Below are 20,836 nucleotides of genomic sequence, written 5' to 3'. Positions count from 1 at the left end.
AAGCTTCCTGGGTTCTGCAGAGAGTAAATATTACCTATTTATTATTGGTTTTGCTAAGCTTTTTCTATTCTGAGATACCATGCAGTGCTTAGTCTATCTAGATGGAGATGAACACAATCTTACTCTGACCGCATACTCGTATTCATCATCTGATGAGTTCCCTGCACAGATCTAAGTACTTTTGTCCACTTGAAGGAAACATTTTACCACTATATCAATGATGTCCCTCGTAGACTTTTTGCCCTAGCAGTCCATGCAGCTTTTATTTCCTCACAGATTGGACAAATTAGCATTCATACATTGTTTGCAGAAACTACATATGACATTTGTCATTCTTTTGAGCCCATCTCATTTTGAACAATTTTAAGTGGTGTCTCTTTTGGAAGGCTGCACTCTGGCTTGTTTTGTACATATGATGTAAGCTCCTGTATAAGAAAGATTTTCCAAGTGTCTGTTTTATCACCAACATAGGGAAGTGTAGGCTTCAATACAATGCTGTTCCATTCAGATTTCTCAAGCAGAATTCCATGGTCAACTAATGATATAATTAGGCCTGCGCATGAAACTCTGATCCGCACGCTGAGAATGCAGAGTTACCAATATACTCTGCACTCTGCAATGGAGCGGAGATATATTTTTAGCTGGCGCACTCAAAATGTCATTTCGCATGTGCAGATTTTCCTGTCGCTGCGAGCTCCCACAAGATTTTGCAGCTGCTAACAAGGATTTAGGCCACACCAGAGACATCCAGCACTTGTTTTGTGATATACGTGAAGGTGAGTGAGTGCAATTGACTGCGGCTCCAACCTGGGGAAGATTCTCTCCTCGAGAATCATCTCAATCTTCCCGAAACTACAGTTTGGAGTAAAAAAAGCCTTCTCAAATGAACGATTTGCGTTGTTTTTGTGTGCGAGGAGTCAATTTTCTAAAATTTTCGTTATCAAACAGGAAGTTAGAGCCCCAGAGTCTCCAGCTTCCTGTTCCTGTCTAGCAGGCTCCTCCCAGTGCTTTGTCTATCTCCAGGTCACTTTTCATTTGGATTTGGAGCTGGAAGAATCACTCTCTTTGTCTGCTGCATGTGTATCAGTGGATTTAAGGACTATATTTTTGAGATTTCACAAGTAAGTTTACCAACTCTTGTATGATGTATGTTTGTTTGATAGAAGGCATGCACCAGGATTTATATCTAATTTATTGTATTTTTTAAATGTATTGTGGTGAGGTGGCCTGCAGTTTCAATAGAGGCCTAGTTATCTTTTCATGTATTTTTTCTTCTTTTGTAAAGGAAAAACATTGAAAAGTTTAGTACATTTTCTCCATTTAAAAAATAAACAAATTAGCAATATATTCTTTTAATTTACTATGTGGCATTGCCTTCCAATGGGCCTTCAAGTTAGTAGGCCCAGTACTAGTCATGGGTGCATAAAACAACTGTTTCTGTGTTGTCTGTTGAATTGAAACATCATTTGGGCCATGGATGGCATTGGGTTAAAATACAAAACGTGTTTTTTGTGGTATTTCTTTTTTTTTTTTTTTTTTTTTGGCGTAAGGCATTTATTGTACAAAACAAAGGTTACACTGCGTCTCGCCAACAACCCGGAGGCAGGCCGCTATGTAGGCAAATGTTAGACAGAAAGAGTAAAATCATAAAGAATCTTACAGCTCATCGTGTATTGTGTCATTCGGGATAAACATGCAGTACAGTGGAGGGCATGTAGACAAGCAGTGCAACAATAGCAAAGGAAATGGTCTCACATTTTCTGTGCGCCGCAGACATGCAAAGCATCCCCCAAGCTTGCGGTTATGATCCGCCACCCTCAAAAGAGCAACAGTACGTAGTATAATGAAGCAGCAGCTTAGATATAACATGTCTGTGGGCACCTTTTTCTCCCCCCACCCCACAACAACCACCAAAAGAAAAAAACAACGAACATTGGTGCAGAGCGGAAGAAACAAACATACATGTCATCACGTATACACAAGGCAGTGTGCACTTGGGCCGGGTAACAGTACCAGTAAGTCGAACGGCGACAGGGGCAGCCGTGGGATGGCCACCAAACATCGCCAATGGGGAGATTGGGGGAAAGGGGTAGTAAATCAATTCAGTGGATCACACAGCCTGGGAAGGGGTCTTGGTGCTAAGGTGGATAATCTCAGAGAAACCTCAAATTAAGGCAGGTATAGGTGCGCTCCGTAGCCACGAAGCAAACTCGTTCAAGCGGAAAGCACCCAGTCAGCAGGACTACACACATGGCCTAAAAACTTCACCCCATGTCATCAGAAATTCCCACATCAGGTGAGTCCCCAGAGACGGTAGAATCTGCACGCTCTCTTGTCCACTGCAGGAATGACTCCCAAATGTCTTTAGGTCTGGAGGCGGTGGGCATCATTTCCCAGTAATGTGTGAGCTGTGTATGACCATACGTCACATCCCTCACCCACGCAGTGAACGTAGGCAAGGCCTTGTGACCCCAATGTATTGCCACTTGTCTTTTGGCGTAGAGGAGCAGTATCGCATGCAGTTTCCTATCACTGGGTTCCGTGTCCCGAACATACCCCAGCAGGCCCAGAAGTGGAGAAGGTGCATCAGTTCGGTGAAGGATTTGGTTAATGGCAGTGAAAACGTCCGACCAGTATTCAACCAGTCTTGGGCAGCTCCACGCCACATGGAGGAAGGATGCGTCAGCTCCGCCACATTTCCAGCACAAGGCATCGCTTCGGATGCCCATGCGATGTAGCGATACCGGCGTGCGGTGGTATCGGTGTAAGAACTTAAAATGAACCAACCGCAACCTGTAATTTGGTGTCAACGCCGTGAGTTGTTTACAGCAGTATTCCCACATTTCGTCTGTCAAGGGTGGAGCCAGATCAGCACTCCAGGCCTGCCTGGCTGTAGGGACGGTTATCGGGGCCTGCTCTTGCATGTAATTGTATAGCCTAGACACCAGTTTCTTGGGGGAGGGTTTCGAGAGTAAGTTCTGGAGGGCAGCAAGTTGTGGCGGCTCCTCGGGGAACTGGGGCCAGAGCTTTTTACATGATTCCCTGAGGGAGTGATATAGAAGCGCGTCAGAAAAGGATTCAGATTGGCCTTCTTCGCAAGCACCCAGCTCTCCGAAGGTCCCATTGGGATATAAGTCAGCAAATATGGTCACAGTTCGCCCACGGAGTGTGAGGGTATCACCTCTAGCGCTCAAGCAGGGCAGCATTGGGTTACCCCATAGTGGGATTGCCGGCGCATAAAGCAGGGGGAGTTGAGCTCTTTTTTGTAATTCGCGCCAGGACCAGCGAATCATTTCAACTGTGTCGACATCTCTCGAAGGGCGCAAAACTTTGCCATACAGCACCACACGGAGCGGCGAGGGGGCCACAGCGGCCAGCTCCACCGCCACATACGGCTGGTAAGGGGTGGGGAAGACCCAGAAGTGCAAAAATTGCGCTTGCGCACACAGCGAATATAACTTCAAATCGGGGGCTCCAAGGCCACCTTGTCGAAGTGGGAGCGTGAGTAGGGCCCAAGATGTTCTCGCCTGCCCTCTGGCCCACACAAGAGTCAGCAGTAGCGACCGGACTCACGCATGGAAATGCGCTGTCATGGGCAGTGGAATATTGACAAACAGATACAAAAATTTGGGGAGGACCACCATCTTTGCTAGTGCAACCAGGGAAAGAGGAAGCTTGTTCCAGACCTCTACTTTCCTTTCCAGCCAATCAACCGCCCTGCCAAAGTTAAGGGACCACAACTCCTGTATGTCTCGAGTAACCCAGATTCCCAGGTATTTAACAGCGTCAGTTTCCCAACGCAAGGGGTAGTCCGAGGGTGGCTCACTGGTGGCGTCGGTTAGGGGAAGCGCAACAGATTTGGACCAGTTTATGGACACTCCCGCCAAGCCCTCAAACCGCACGAATTCGCGGAGTAATGGGTTCATGTTTTCGGTGGGATTGATGACGTACAGGGTGACGTCGTCCGCATATAAAGAAATCAGCAAACTGCGAGAGCTGAATCCAATTCCTCTCGCTGTGTGGTGCTGACGAACCCTGGCCGCTAGCGGCTCCATAGCTATAGCAAAAAGGAGAGGAGACAGCGGGCACCCCGTCTGGTCCCTCTAGAGATGGCAAAGGGCTTGGATATAAGACCGTTCACACTTACTCGAGCCCTGGGTGTGTCATATAACAGTCTAATGAGAGTTATGAAGTTCCGGCTAAACCCCATCCTGCCTAGAATCCTGAACAAGTAAGGCCACTCCAAGGGGTCAATGGCTTTGGTGGCATCAAGGAACACCACTGCAGCCTGAATGGAGGGGTGTAGATAATGCAGAATAGAGAAGATAGTCCTGAGGTTGTGTGAGGTGGCTCGGCCAGGAATAAACCCTGACTGGTCAGGGAGTGCGATAATTGGTAATAACGGCTGTAGTTTGTCTGCGATAATCTTAGCATAAATTTTGGCATCTACATTTATGAGAGAGAGGGGACGATAGGAGTCAAGGAATTGGTCGTCCTTGTCAGGTTTCAACAGGGTGATAATTAAGGCTTCACGCATCGAGTCAGGGAGGGAGTTCAGCTCAAGGGCTTCAACAAACACAGAGTGTAGTCTCGGCGCCAATTCCTCCGCATACGTCTTATAGAAAGACGTTGTCAGGCCGTCAGGTCTAGGGGCTTTGTTCGCTGGCATACTCTTTATCACCTGAATTATATCCTGAACAGTGACGGGGAGGTCCATGTACTGCCTGTGATGATCGTTGAACCAAACAAGGGCAATAGAATCCAGGAAACTGTCCAGGGAAGCAGGGGTTGTGGGTTGCCTAGATGTGTAGAGAGATGTGTAGAAGTCAGTAAAGGCGTTGAGCACCGCTTCTTGGCCTATAACCAGGGATCCCTCACTATTGTGGATAGTGTGTATGTAATGTGTTTGTGCCCGAGGGGCTATCCGCCGAGCCAGAGTTCTACTTAGTCTGTCCCCTTCACCATATCTGCGGGCTTCGGCTTGTTTCCCCAGGAACTTCACCTCCCGCTGAGCCTCCTCATTAAAGATAAGCAGTTTGGCCTTAAGTTGACCAGCTATTTCCAAGGTTGGGTCCCGGCAGAAGGCCCGGTCCAGGTCCACCATCTCGCGTTCCAACTGCGTTAAAGTCTGACGGATAGTACGCAATACCCCCGCCTGTCTCGCTATACATTGGCCCCGGATCACCGCTTTAAAAGCGTCCCACACAATGGCCTCTGATGAAGCCGACCGCTCGTTCTCTGCAAAATATTTAACTATATCTGCCCTGATTTCTTCAGTGAAAACTAAGTCTGTGAGGGCGTGAGGGGGGAGGCGCCCTCACAGAGGGAATGCTCTATGCGTGGCGTTGGGAACGCTCAGTTCCAGCATGCAGGGGGCGTGATCCGAGAGCGATCTAGCTTGTATGTTAACCTCCCTCACCCATGTCGCCACCTCAGGGGACACCAGCCAGAAGTCTAGGCGAGACCAAGCAGCATGATGGCATGTAATACAGGTCCCCGTCCGTTCACCAGGGTGCCTAACTCTCCACACATCAGGCAGCAATCCTTCATCCATCACATCAAGAACAGCCTGACGCGCTCTCGCATGCGTGGGTCTACTCACACCTCTCCGGTCCAGTTCATCATCCAGCACAACATTAAAATCCCAACCCACAACAATTGATTGGCAATCTAAGAGTACAATCTGTGCCCATACGCTCCTAAAGAAGTCTGGATCATCCACGTTCGGACCATAGATGGCAGCCAGTATCAGCGGCTTCCCTTGCAACAACCCATACTCTATAACATACCTGCCGTCCTTATCCAGCACACAAGTGTGTTCCCGCCAATCCAACCCTCTACGCACAAGAATCGCCACCCCTCTAGCATAGTTAGAATAAATGGCGGAGTACACATGTGCCCATCTAGAATGTTTCAATCTGGGCGAGGGGGTTCTGTTGATGTGCGTCTCTTGTAGGAAGCAAATGTCCACATTATGTCTGGCAAGCATACCATGCATCAGCTTAGCTTTCTTATAGTCCCCAAGGCCACGAATGTTCCAGGTCCACAGTTTAACCCCCCCCATGTCTGAATCTTGTCATAAGTAACAGGGGTCCCACCGCACCCGCCCCCGCAGCCCACGTAGGCCCCGCATAAAGTACACACAACAGCACTCTGCGCAGTAAATAAGACAAGTGGCAATCCGCAATGCACCATTTCAGAACCATAAACAGAACTCCCAACAACCCCCTCCTCCCCCCACCCACGCCAACCCCCCAATCAGGTTGCGATAAATACCCTCTAGCGCTCTGAATAGCGCGTAGATGAACTAGGAACGTGAACAAAGGGAGATACCCCATGGGGGCGAGGTGCTCCCAGCTTACACCCCTGATTGCTCAGGGTGGCTGCGCACAAAAAGGTAGCGTCTGCGCCCGAAAGGTGTCCCGCCCCACATAGTGACCACCTGTAGTTCTGTACTTAGAAAAAAGTCATAGACCTGGGGTCTAGCTTACAGTTAGTTGCACCCTCAAGCGTGGGCAAGCAGTTCAGGCCACCGGAAGCGGAACCCTCAGTCACATATCTCAGGTAGGTCGGCTATACCAGATGAAGCAGGTTACATAAGAGTGCAGCATGTCTAAGCCAGTTTCAAGCCAGTCAATCATTTTCACTCAGCTGTCCGGCGTCTTCCTCCTGTCTTGGCGACTTGCGTCGAGCACCAGGGCCACAGACGTACTTGGCAAATTTCATGGCTGATTGTGCGTCTGTAAAAAAGTGCGCGGTGTGCTCATGTATTACCTTCAGTTTCGCCGGGTAGAGCAAGGAGTACTGGATGCCGGATTGCAGTAATAGTTTCTTGGCCGGCATAAATTCCTTCCTGGCCGCCTGAACAAGGGGAGTAAAGTCTGGATAGAAAGAGATTTGATTGCCTTTATGGATGATCTTACCCTTCTCCCGGGCCAGTCGCAAGATACGGTCTCTATCCTGAAAGTTCAACAGTTTGGCAAGTATAGGCCGAGGAGGAGCGCCCGTTGGCGGCTTCTTAATAAGTGCTCTGTGCGCCCTCTCCACCGTGAAGACCTGAGAAAGTTCTGGGTCAAACAGCTCGTGTAGGAGATCTGTAACAAACACCTCCATTTTCCCTGTATTGTCCGTTTCCGGAATGCCTGTGAGCCGAATGTTAGATCTCCGGGAACGCGCTTCCAAGTCATCCGTTTTGGCGCGCAAGAATTCCAGTTCCCGCTCAATGCTAGTAATATGCTGCTTAGTTTGCTGCTGGAACTCGCAGCATTCCGAGTTCCTATTTTCCAGGCAGTCCAGTCTCGTCTCATGCACATCCACTTTGGTCTTAACAGCGTCTAGTTGCGAGGACATGGCATCCAGCTTAGAGTCTATACTTTTGAGGCTTGATCTGACCTCCATGATTAACGCCCCGAGTGGCTCTGTGAAGAGGGCGCCGCTGCCTCCAGGTCCGACGAGGACTGTTTGGTTTTCTGTTTCTGCTCAAAAGTGAGCCTGGGCTGCCTGGCATCATTCTTACCTCCCATCGTGTATGCGTGGACGCACAGCACCGTGGGCCGCGTCGAGGCACCCTCCGAGGTGCGCTGTGGAACAGGCCTCACAGGTCAGGCAGGCCCAGGCAGCCACGCGTCCGAAGGGAACAGAAGGGTCTGGCGTTGGCAGGGCGCGGGGCAATCCACCTAGTGCTATACAGTAGTTACAGCAGTCCTAGCCGATAATGGCGAGTATCGGGGTAGACCGGAGGCCCGATGTTGGTAGGATCTGCCCACGGCGCTCGCCGTCCCCGCCGCCCGCACAGTATATTGCTTAAGTACCCAAACCAGAGGGCCAGTGGTGGCGGGCTGGGCGAATCGGAGAGTCGTCAGGCGTAGTAACTCACCAAGTTGAGTTTGAGGTCTCAAAGTCCAGAAACAAGCCCCGAAGATGAGCGTCTCGTGCAGCGCCGCCTTGTTCAGACAAAATGGCAGCCACGTGCCCAGTCCGATTCCAAGCTCCACATGTGCAATCAGGTCGCTCCGCAACCTACGCCGCCGCCACCCGCAGGCATCTAGTCCACCCCGACAGTGCAGCAGCTATTTGTGGCACCACGGCCGCAGGCCGAGGGGATCAATTCACTCCGCAGTGGCAGAACGGCCCAGGCCCGATAATCCCCGGACTGGGGTGGGAAGCCGCCGCCGTCTCGGGCTCCGCAGCTTCGGGCCGCCTCAGGCGCTCGGGCCGGTCCAGACAAGAATGGCTGAAACTCGTATCCCAGGTGTCCGTTCTTTGCGTGGATTTGGTCAAGTGTGCCTCAGGTCATACACTGCCCAGCCACTCACTCGGTAGCGCGATTCAGGATTTTACAGGATAATCAGTGCACAGCCGGCGGAGCTCGCTCACAGAGCGGCCATCTCGCTGCCCGGTTGGCCACCCCCCTTTTTTGTGGTATTTCTAATTTTTTCCCCTGCACACTTTGTATAGGTGGGGTAATGCCTTTGGGGGATATGTGTAGTTGTAAATATTTTTTACCCTGTTAATTTTTGTTTTGGGCATTGTTAAATTAATGCTGTGTTTTCTGTGTTAAAATGCCTCCTTTCTCTGGCCAATGTGTGAGTGGGCTTGCCATAGGCTATCATTTGTCTTTATTCCCCATGCCATGTGGCTAGGGTCCATTTTTTATAGCCAGTGTCCGTAGGCCTGCATGTGTTCTTTGTTTTCCAGGCCTCCTGCTTGTTGTTTTTACCATGTGGCTGGTGACCTTTTTGTGTAGCCTGCCAGTATTTGCCATAGGCCTGCATGTGTTCTTTGTTTGTGGCCATGCCTCCTTTCTTGATGTTTAACGTTGTGGTCAATAGCCATTTTGTGTAGGCAGCTAGTGCACTTTTGCCATAGATTTGCATGTTTTCTTTGTGGTGGCCATGCCTTCTTTCTAGTTGTTGTTGTGACCATTTGGCTGGTAGCCATTTTGTGTAGCCAGCCAGTGTGCTTTTGCCATAGGCCAGCATGTGTTCTTAATTGTAGCCATACCTTCTTGCTGGTTGTTGTGTTCATGTGGCTGGTGGCTATTTTGTGTAGCCAGCCAGTGTGCTTCTCCCATAGGCCTGCATGTGTTCTTTGTTGTAGCCATGCCTCCTAGCTGGTTATTGTTGTTGTGGCCATGTGGCTGGCAGCCATTTTGTGTAGCCAGCCATTGTACTTTTGATATAGGCCTGCATGTGTTCTTTGATTTCCAGGCTTCCTGCTTGTTGGTGTGACCCTGTGGCTGACGGACATTTTGTTTAGTCAGATAGTGTGATTTTGCCATAGACCTGCATGTGTTCTTTATATGTGATCATGCCTCCTTGCTTACTGTTTGACCATGTGGCTGACGGCCAAGTTGTGTGTTATGCTTGAGGACTCATAGTTCAATGCTCCTACTAATGTACAGTCTGAACAGTGTTTTATATATAATATTAGATACTTTTGTTGCATTTTTCATCTGCACCACTTTCAGTCTCCTAAATCCAAGTGGACGCCAAATTCAATTGCCATGGTAGTAAGTATTTTCCTTCCCTAGTACATGAGCAATTGAATATTATTTTTTTTTATTTGTATTTTCTGATATTTTTTTCATGAATAATTTTTTGTTTAATTTCAATTGGTTAATTTTTGCAAATTTTCTTTCAAATATTTGTTCTATTTTTTCATTATTGTCAATTTGTTCTAATATATTTCAATGTTTTTAATAAACTAAAAATCAATTTTTAATTCGACTTTTTTTAATTTGTTTTATTTTCCCCATTTTCCTAATATCAGGCATCAACCCCATGTGCTATTGGCAATGCACAGCAGCACAACAGCATTCATTTTGTAAGGATTATTCCATTGTCAGTTTGCTTTTGTCACCTGCACGCTCCCTGAGTGCTACATCCCATTCCCAACTTGATGCACATAAAACAAACAGTTACATCTGTGTGTTGTTGCTGCTCTTTCTTATCCTTCCTGAGTGTAGATGAAAGTTTATATTGGTGTGGTTTTATGAATGTTTTATTGGATACACTGTATTGTTAATTATTTATAACTTAAGTACCCACACTAAATGATGCTACTAATTCAACTGCAGCAATCCGACATTTTACTGATGCTCTCCTTGCTTTTAGGGTCACAAGAGACATCATCACCCACAGTACTTTCAAATAAAAGGCCATGCATGATGTGATAACTGACCACACAACCCAGACATCTCTTCAGCTTGTGAAGGTAAGTGCCACTGCCAACTGACAACTTCAAGATGACCCCAAATAAAGTTCCTGCCAAGGAAATGGCCAGTGGGGAGGAAAAGAAGCTGACTTCCAATACTGGCATGCCGGCCAGGACCTTTTTCGGCAAACCTGTGCCTGCCACACTGGCCTCCGGGGAGCAAGATGGGAGAAAGACCCCAGCGTCAGCGGACAGATCATTCCCATCTCAACCTAGGCCCACGCCCATGTCTGGCACATGTCTAGTCTAATCACATTAATGTTGATGAGCAGTGACATGGACATATCTCTTTCGCAAAGTAATAAACAAACATGGCAGGAAACTCAGATAAGTTGATAACATCATCCACATTCACCAATATTAGGTCCTATCAAAGTAGGAGCAGTTCAGAAAATTGAGCTTCATGCTGAGGGAGCTGAAAAAGCCACTCTTTCTGAAGATTCATTGTCTTCCAGATCTCCAAGCCCCCCTTCTGATGATCAAGACTCCACGTGAATCCATACTCAGTCTGAAAGTGAGACACGTCAGGAGAGGCTAGGAAAAGGAAGGTACCTGAAAGCCTTGGAGTTATGGATGCAGAAGAGGAAGATGACGATGAGCCAGTCATCATGGATGTTAGTCCAGCCCCAGTACAGACCAATAGCAACCCATCTTAACGTGATCGGAGGGATGTGGCACAGATATCATCACCACCACTGCCAGCTGCCATATTTAAAAGGCCGGCAGCAACCTACATTCACAACCATCTCAGTAGAAGTAAGCACTGTAGAGAGCCATACATCAAAATGCCCACCTACCGTAAGTTCATCCTACATTGGCAGTAGCACCAGCGACAGAAAGCAGACCTTCCCAGTTTGGGACTTCATTATGGTTAGCAAGAAGGAGCCGAACATTGCCATATGTTCCATTTGCAGAACAGATGTTAGTCGGGGTAAGCTTGGTACAAAATATGGTACTGGAAGCCAAACAACCCATTTGAGAAAACCCAATATAATTCAGTGGGAGGAGCCCCTCTGAGGCCAAAAAACTACAAGTGGTGCTGGTAAATGGGGTGAAAGGCTGAGCAGGGAATTAGATCTGATCACGGTGGAAGGTAAAGAAGGGGAAGACATTTTTGTTTCGGAAATCATTCCTGTCCCTAGCGGTGGAGTAGTATCACCCACATCAGCAACATCACATTGGCACAAGACTCAGGTTGAGCCACCAAAGCAATAGCATACAGTGACTGCCTCACTAAGAAAAACATTGAGCCCTCCATTGTCTGATCTCAAGAAGTCACCTGTATGAGTGGCAGAAAAGAAGAAAAATCCAGGCTGCTATTCCTGGCATGTTTAGGCAGGAGGGGCAGAACAAACGCAACCACCCAACAGCATGTTTATACAACATGAACCTGGCAAAAATCTTAGCACTGGACCACCTCCCTTTTTCTTTTGTGGAAGGGTGGGTTTTCTAGAATTTGTGGCAGCCACCTGCCCAAAATTGAAGGTTTCCAGCTGGTCTTATTTTGCCAGAGTTGCTGATCCAGCGCTACATCACAATGTGCTAGAATTAATTAAACAAGCTTTGCAGCAGAGTGCTATTCACACTATCCATTTGATGGCAGACATGTGGACCAGTTGCCTAGCCTCTGATTACATGTGCATCACTGCACACTGGATCCCTTTTGTGAGGGTTAGATACATTATATCTGCAGGTGTTGACACTGCAGAGATGTTTAATGGTGCTCATAAGCAGTAGTCATGTTCGTCATGGAGAAATCCCATACTGCTTGGAAGACTAACAACAAGGTCTTTAAATGACTGCGATCAAGGGGGCTAGGCATTGGATTTGTTGCTAAGGACAATGGCAGTAATATTGTTAAGGCCATGGCACATTGTGGCTATTTCAGGGTCCTGTGTTTGGTGCGCTGCCTCAACATCATTGCAAAGGACTTTCTAAAAATAAAAGACAGAGTCAGCAACTTACTGTCCACTCAAAGAAGAATCTTCACTCATTTCAGCCATTCTTTTAAAGCCCAGAAGCGGCTGCTTTTCATTCAATGTGATAATAGAAAGCCAGTTAAAGCACTCATACAGGATGTGCCAACACTTTGGAACTTGACTCGACTTATTACATTTTGCAATGTCTGTTTAAGCAAAACAGACCAATCAATGAACATGTCTTGCAAAGAGACAATGCAACCGTGGAAGTCATGAGATGGACCAATGGGGCCTAGTCAAATGCCTGACAGAGATGCTGCTTCCTTTTGAGGTTTTCACACAGGGAGACCGCCAGGAGGACCGTACCGGGCTAAGCTATCCTGTTGTTGTATATGCTACAGGAACAGCTAAAGCAAGTGTCTGAAATGTACATGAATGTGGATTAAAAAAAGAGGTGCATGCGTTGGCGAAGAGCTTAATTCTTTATTTATCTGTTCATACAAGGGTGCAAAGAGTTGTTGTTTCATCCAAACAGTCCATGTGTGCCACAATTCTTGATCCACGGTACAAAAAATTACTGCCCACTTTCATTCCTTTTTCAGACGGGGAGGATGTTTCAAGCTACAAGATGTGGATCGCTGAGCAAGCCAGTGACCTAGAAAAAGAATGGTTGGGAATCAGCGGCCCACTCCTACAGGGCACAAGTTCTCCGGTGCAGCCTTCAACTTCAGAGTCTGAGGGCAGTGCTATTGGCTCACAATAGCCACAACCAACAACAAGAAGATTAGCAACAACATGAACAGGAGCATCAGACTCATCATTAACATTTGATTGGTTTCTGAAGGCAGGGCTTAGGTCCAGTGAAGAGGCAAAGGCACAAGAGGGTAAAAAAGGTAGAGCACCGGTGACTATTGAGAGTATGGTCCAGGCCTATCTGGATGACTCATCAGAGGTCTGTCTTGATCAAAACCCATTAGTGTAGTGGTGTGAGAAGAGGTGCCAATGGCCAGTGCTCAGGAGGCTGGCAATAAGGTATATGGCTTGCCTGGTAGCCAGTGTATCTGCGGAGTGTGTATTCAGTGCAGTTGTCACAGTGAGAAGGACCTGTCTCTCAACCCAAAATATGGAGAGATTAACCATGATCAAAATGAATCAGTACTTTATACTATCGAATTACAATATTCCTGAATATTCCTGAAGTACAACAGGAGGAGGATGAGGGTGATTGATCAGACACAGGTCCTGGTGGTATTATGTGTTAGCTGACCAGCTTCTGGGAAAACCACCTGAGTTTGAGGACAAACTCTACTTCCCTGACTACTAGGCCTGGACAACAACCATAGAACTTTCTATCTCTATTGCTGATGTTTTAATGCCACAAAAATTGATGAAAAAGATATAGCTATGGGAATTTTATATTTTTTTGTTTGTGTCCGACTGACTAATGGACCCCCCCCCCCATTTTAGCCACATTGTATTGCCAGATTGGAGTTAGACAAGTTTTCAGTGAAGAAGCCTCCCTCCATTCCTCTCAATGACATTGGAGAGATAAAGTTGTTTTTGTCTCCATCCCTTGCCTATCTATCCTTTCTATTTTCCCTTAGCTGGACTGTTCCTAATTATTTGATTTACAAACATTGGCCAATGTTTGTTTCGTGAAACAAAGAGGATTGTCAATGTAAAACTGTTACCGCGCTTGAATTAGAACAGGTACATGGCATTCACGCACTAAATGTTGCTATATATTATGAGTGATTACTGTTTATGAGTATGTTGAGATGATTCATGTATTGGCAGGCACTGAGACTGGGTGTTTAACTATAACTATTAATCTTGATTGTGTTTGTGATAGTTTACAATAGTGATAGCCTAACAACAGTACAATTTTTTTCCTGAGGTGATTTTTTCCTTCCCCTTTGACACTTAGTGAGATGTGATTGCTGGGTCCACACTGCTAAGTTTTCTGCTTCACACTCCTCAAAGACCCAACCAGTGTCTTTAGCTGACTAGCCCACATCTAGTGTTCACAAAAAATTGCTCAATGTTTTTCTTGTTGTTTATCAATAGCATTGCACTACAGGTCGATCTATCACATTTGAGTCGGGACTCAGTCAATACAGAGTTTGATATGTTACTCAGAGTCTGGAGGATGATGGAAGTGCTCACGGTGTAATACTTCAATAACTACCAACATTTGGTGATGACACAGAGACCTACTCAACTCTGTGGAGTGGTGGTGAGACAGGTGCAATGATTATACTTGATTTGGGAAATGCAATGTTACTGAGTGTGTGTGCTGGCTGGCTCATTTATAATTATGTTGTGGTTGGGTGGGGGGCCTGTTGTAGGTAACTAGAGAGACATGTAGTAATCATCACATTGTTCATGTGCTACGCTACCTATTATTATTATGATGATGATGATCATGACAGTTGCAAGTTTGATCAGTTCAATACATGCAGTCACTTGCCTGGGGATGTTGTTGTAATTGTTCTCACTGAACTGATTGCACATATGTCATAAAATGAATGATTGCAGAAAGGAATATTCTTCTCTCTTTCACGTCTAGGAGTCTTATTAGTGCACTCCTAATGAAGTTTACCCTCTGTTCTCCTTCTTGATTCTACAATATCAATTTTGTTTTACAATCTGCAGGCCTTCTCTTCTCCTGTTAGGTAAAAACAAAGTATTCCTTTTGGGGGTAAAGATAATTACCAATTGACACACTCGCTTCACTCAGTCAAGAACTCACTCAATAAAATATTGTCAACTAATTTGGGAAAAGCTCAACAACGAAAACAAGAACAGTTATACAAAATATACAATTTTATTTGCCATAAAAAACATAAATCGATCTACAATTTCATTAAAACCTTGCACAATACATGTTAAAAACACCTAATATGGACTGGGAGAAATGTGAACCAAAAAAGTAAACTTTGTCTTGGTGTTTGTTAATTCGGACACTTTGTTGACAACATTGGGAAGTTATACATTTCTTATACCCAACTATCAGTTGACACCTCCAAATTTAAGCCTTTTTTGTGCGTCGACGCGTTTCGTAGACCCTTGATGATTGTAGCCTCCTTCTTCAGGACAGTGTTTTTTTATTTCTCCACATAATAATGTTTCACCTAGTGTATATAAAATATTGCTATTTGCCGGCATATCTCAACTACAACCTTTCTTAAAATTGCTAATGCACCAAGTCTAAACAGTTAAAAACATAAACACTAACCATCATATTCCTATATTCCATTAAGAAAACACATCAGCATATCGGTTCTAACATTTTACTGACTTTGACGATGATCTCTAAACAGACCCACATGAGGCCAGGTACTATTGTTATATTCTTGTTTGTCCTAGAGGACTCTAAACATATAAAACATTTTAAAACAAATTTTTAAACAATTTTTAAAGAATTTTTTTAAGCACAACTAGCAAAAAAGGACAATACCATTCTTTTATTTTCATTACTTTCAGCATTTCCCAACTTGATGATACCCATACATCCAACTCTCAAACCTCATTTATACACCACTGATGGATCAGTAGATTTAAGCATCACTCACCTACGCAAGAGCATCTAGGTGAGCGAGAAATTGTTCTATATGGGGTCTAATTTTTCTTCATTGTTAAACTCCCAAGCTTTTCATGAAAAGACAAATAGATGGATACAGTCTATTAATAACTCCTTATAGATGTTGATTCGAATGTTTTAGCATCTCATATAATCACGTCATTCGCTATTACCTGGGAAGCGGTTTTTATATGTTCGGACACACTGTTTCATCACGATTTGTAATTATCTTAGTTAAGGTGCACTTGTTCTGCTCCTATACCGGAAAAATAATAATCGTGTCTTATTATCTGTTCTTAATACAGACTCCCATGGTCTCAGCTCACGTTCGGATTACAAATATTTACCTTAATACTTTTCTTTCTCCGGTATCTTTTGAAAATCCCTTCTGATTTTTATGCATTCAGATTTCACCACGCTTATCTACAAGAAGGGAGACAGTAGCTATTTTACTGTTGTTGTTCTATTTTGTCAACGGATAAAGTGTTGTAAGATTATACGAGCTCTCATCTAGTCAGGCGGAATTTCGTTCATTTACATTTCTATTGCATCCCTGTATTTAGCGCTCACGGCTACATGTTCGTGAAATACAAAGAAAAACAAATTATGTTAAAGTTACTTAAATGTACTGAACCGTATTTAAAAGCATGTTTGTTTGTTGTTCATTACAACCATCCTTTTTAGTCATGCATCAGTTCGGTTAATTTAACTAATCCCTTCGGAATTTTTTCCGGATATCAGTTTATAAACCTGACAGTTTTATAAAGCGGCATTTCGTTCAAATGTCCGGCCACATTAAAAGTTTATCTAAAGCCTCTAAGGCTCCGGGGTTTGCATCGCGACTATAATTAGCGGTGCATGGGGTTCTGAGCATACCTCGTATCGTAACCTGGCAGGCTTCCCCGGGAAAATCAGACCCCATATTGGATTCAATCTGAACAATTTCTCGCTCACCTAGATGCTCTTGCGTAGGTGAGTGATGCTTAAATCTACTGATCCATCAGTGGTGTATAAATGAGGTTTGAGAGTTGGATGTATGGGTATCATCAAGTTGAGAAATGCTGCAAGTAATGAAAATAAAAGAATGGTATTGTCCTTTTTTGCTAGTTGCGCTTAAAAAATTTCTTTAAAAATTGTTTAAAAATTTGTTTTTAAATGTTTTATATGTTTAGAGTCCTCTAGGACAAACAAGAATATAACAATAGTACCTGGCCTCATGTGGGTCTGTTTAGAGATCATCGTCAAAGTCAGTGAAATGCTGATGTGTTTTCTTAATAGAATATAGGAATATGATGGTTATTGTTTATGTTTTTAACTGTTTAGACTTGATGCATTAGCAATTTTAAGAAAGGTTGTAGTTGAGATATGCCGGCTAATAGCAATATTTTATATACACTAGGTGAAACATTACTATGTGGAGAAATTAAAAAACACTGTCCTGAAGAAGGAGGCTACAATCATCAAGGGTCTCCCAAACGCGTTGACGCACAAAAAAAGGCTTACATTTGGAGCTGTCAACTAATAGTTGGGTATAAGAAATGTATAACTTCCCAATGTTGTCAACAAAGTGTCTGAATTAACAAACACCAAGACAAAGTTTACTGTTTTGGTTCACATTTCTCCCAGTCCACATTAGGTGTTTCCTCTGCTCATGCGAGACTACCAACGAACTCCAATAGTAGAATACATAGCGTTTCAGTATACGCGAGGCTGTCGATCTGCTCCAATAGCGGACTACTTGTTAGATATGTCGGCATTCTGAAATATTTTCTCTGGCTTTTTGCTTGCCTAATTGGATGATGAAAAACTAATTGGGCCAATCAGTTCCACATTAATTAAGGACGCTAAACCATCCTCGGTACCTCCCACACTGTTCGCAGACCGCGAAGGGGTACCGACGGATAGGTAAGTCACCATAAGCTATTCAGCTGCTAGCATTGGTTGTGTTTTTGTTGGTTTCTAGTCCCACTATATGGGTTTTCCCATAATAGAAGAAATAGTCCTTACCATCTATACTAGAATGGAATATTATTTCAATTCATGGGCTCCCCAGTGCTCTTCATCTCTGAGTTAGGCTCAGAAGTAATATTTCAACTATAGACTCTTCCCTAGTTCAAAGAAGCAAAACAGAGCCAAACCTTTACCATTTTTTGATTCTATTAATCTGTGAAGGTGTCTTCGTAATAAAGGTCATTTAGCAAGGACATCACCATTGTTATAGAGGTCCGTAAGCATTATGACATATAACAAATAATGAGACCAGACCTTTGGTCTATGTTTTTAGATGTATTCAGTAATTATCTCAGTCGATGCCAGTTTGCGGCCGCTAATGGTGTTGAACTTCATGGTTTAGGGTCATTGATTTTTAGGTTTTAATATTGCGATAAGGGGACACCATGGGTACACAAGATGGATAATGCGATTACCCTTTACCCATGTGTTCCTTCTTACCTTTAGAGCGGGGCCTCGCCACCGAGCAGTTGCCGGTTGAGGTGAGGCTTACTCCCACAGAAAGCTGGGTGAGTACATACAATTTTGTCAATTACCAAGAACTTTAAACTCCCAAGCAGATTAATGTGTCGAATTGGCATAGTCAAATACAATGTATTATTGACTCAGTAATGTCTTTTACCTCCATGCAAAGAGTATATACTCTGTTCACCGTTTCAAGTTTAAATGGTTTCCTTGACAGCACTTTTCCTTTCTTTTAGGAATGAAGAAATAATTCTTAAAAACCACATATACATGGGATACTTGTCTGGTAGGGTGGTTAGATGCCACTGATTTATTTTCTTCTGACGACTAAATTAATAACTAATAGTTTGTCACTTTTGGCATTCTTTTGCAGTAGCACATTGTTCTTATATGGTCCTGAAGAAAGCCGAGCCAGTAAGCTATCCGGCATAAACATGTTGACCTCACTTGTTGCCTAGTGATAGTTCAAATACTCCAAACTATCAGGCGGTTTTTAATAGATGGCATTAGGACAATCCCTAATAAACATATTTTTTGTCCTTATAGTCATTTTTAATTCACACACTTTCATCACCTGCACTGCACTTCATCAGTTTCCACACATCTTGAAGGAACCCAGCGGCTGAGATTCTTTGAGAGTATGTGGTCTAACCTTTGTGTATGTTAGCCTTAGACCTAACTTTGGCTACATGTGACCCATCTCTCTTGATCTTTCCAGATGACGAAGTTCCGCCAAATGGGTGGGCTGCTGGAAACCTTTCTTAAGCAAGGTATTGGGCAAGTTGTGGAAAACTGGTGAATTGGGTATTCTCTAGCACTGGAGGTACACTTGTTACTTTCAATAGACCGATTGACTCTCCGTAGTTAGATACTTTATATGTAGGGGTATGGAGAGAATCTGGTCTTTAAATATTGCCCCCTAGACCCTCCCCCACATTTCCCTTTTTTCACCTAATAATTTACACCATTAATTGATCACACACTTGGTGGGGCGGATCTAGTGAAAGCAACACCAACCTAGTGCAGGATCTTCAGTTCTACTTCTATTACTGAAACAATAGTCAACACTGGCCCTATTTACCACCCCCATGCATAGCAGTAGTTAATATTTTAGATATAGAAGATTATCATTTGTCAATGTCATCATACAGACAGTGTACATGCTTAGCCATGTCCACTCTAGAATTTAAGTCCTCGTCACAAATCATGATTCGAGTATTACTTTTGTTTTAATCGAAATACTAGCCCACCAATGCTCTGAATATTTTAGTATTGTTTCTTATAGTTTCACTATCAGGTATTCTTTGTTGTGTATTAGTATGGTCTCAATTGTTTGTAAAGCTACGATATAATAATGTATAACCCACTAACTCAGGTTTTTTTTCAATTAGTTGCCTGCCATTAATAATCCTTCTGATTAAAATCCTACAGTAGGAGTTCACCTAGGTGGAATTGGGACCTCACTTCTGATTCCTTCACTGTTGTAAGTGTTCAAGTCTGCTACAACTACCACCACTATGACATTTTGAGAGACCCTGCAGCCCTCGCTTCTCTTATTCGGTAAGATAACTATGGTTCATTGTTCTACTAAGTTGTTGTAGTCAATATAGGCAATGACAACCCATTCCTTAGTAGTCGGTATAGTTGCAGACAGCAGTGACTAGGAGTAGTGGGACAAGGGTACCACATAGATGTAGCACATACCTAATTGTTGTTATACACGACCAGCACATTTTAAAAATAGGTTGTGCTAAAAGGCAGCAGTGAAAATTAAAACACCCCAAAAACCTAGATTTGAGGCATAAATAATGAAACCTAAATGTTTATTAGTCAATTCAAACAATAAAAAGCCCACCCCTACCACCCACCACAAAACCTGGCCCTTTCATCTTCCCAAACAAATGAAATACCCCATCCTCAACCATTGTCTAACTAAAAACAAAATGTCCATTGTCCAGGAAAAAAACTAAAGAAGTCTAAAGTCCAAACCATATAAACCCTAAGCCCAACTCCCACATTCCCACCCTCCCCATACCATCTATGAACAATCTCAACAAGTCATCTCTGAACCATCTCACTACTACAAATCTTCAATCGGTAAAATGTGCCCATATCCTGGGCTCAAGAGCATACCATCTTTGAACCAACTCACTACTACGGATCTTCAATCTGTAAAATTTGCCCATATCCCGGGCTCAAGAGCATACCATCTTTGAACCAACTCACTACTACGGATGTTCAATCTGTAAATCGTGGCCATATCCTTGGCTCAAGAGCACTCAAATCTACCATAAACAACTGCGACTCAGTAGCAACCCGAGAAGAAATCCTCAAATAGGCACCACATTTTGAGGACTGGGGCATTGAGCTAGAGCCCATACAGCCCCAGAAATACCCATATGTTCTAAAAGAACCCCTCGGAGCCCCACACAGGGGAAGTACATTGAAGGGAGCCACCCACGATTGGTTAGTCTGGTCCATGGTGGAATCTAACCCCCTGAGGATCCATTGCAGTTCAATAGATAGGTTCATCAAGTGGCAATCCGCAGCACAGTCCCAAGAGGGATCAATGCAACCGCCAGTGTCGAGGGCCAACAATTTCAACATTGTTTCCTTGCACAGTGGAACCTTTTCACCTCATACC

This window comes from Lissotriton vulgaris, chromosome 10 (genome assembly GCF_964263255.1).
Source record: "Lissotriton vulgaris chromosome 10, aLisVul1.2, whole genome shotgun sequence".
Taxonomy (NCBI): Eukaryota; Metazoa; Chordata; class Amphibia; order Caudata; family Salamandridae; genus Lissotriton; species Lissotriton vulgaris.
The sequence above is the reverse complement of the archived record's forward strand: the minus strand, read 5'-3'. Positions refer to the sequence as shown.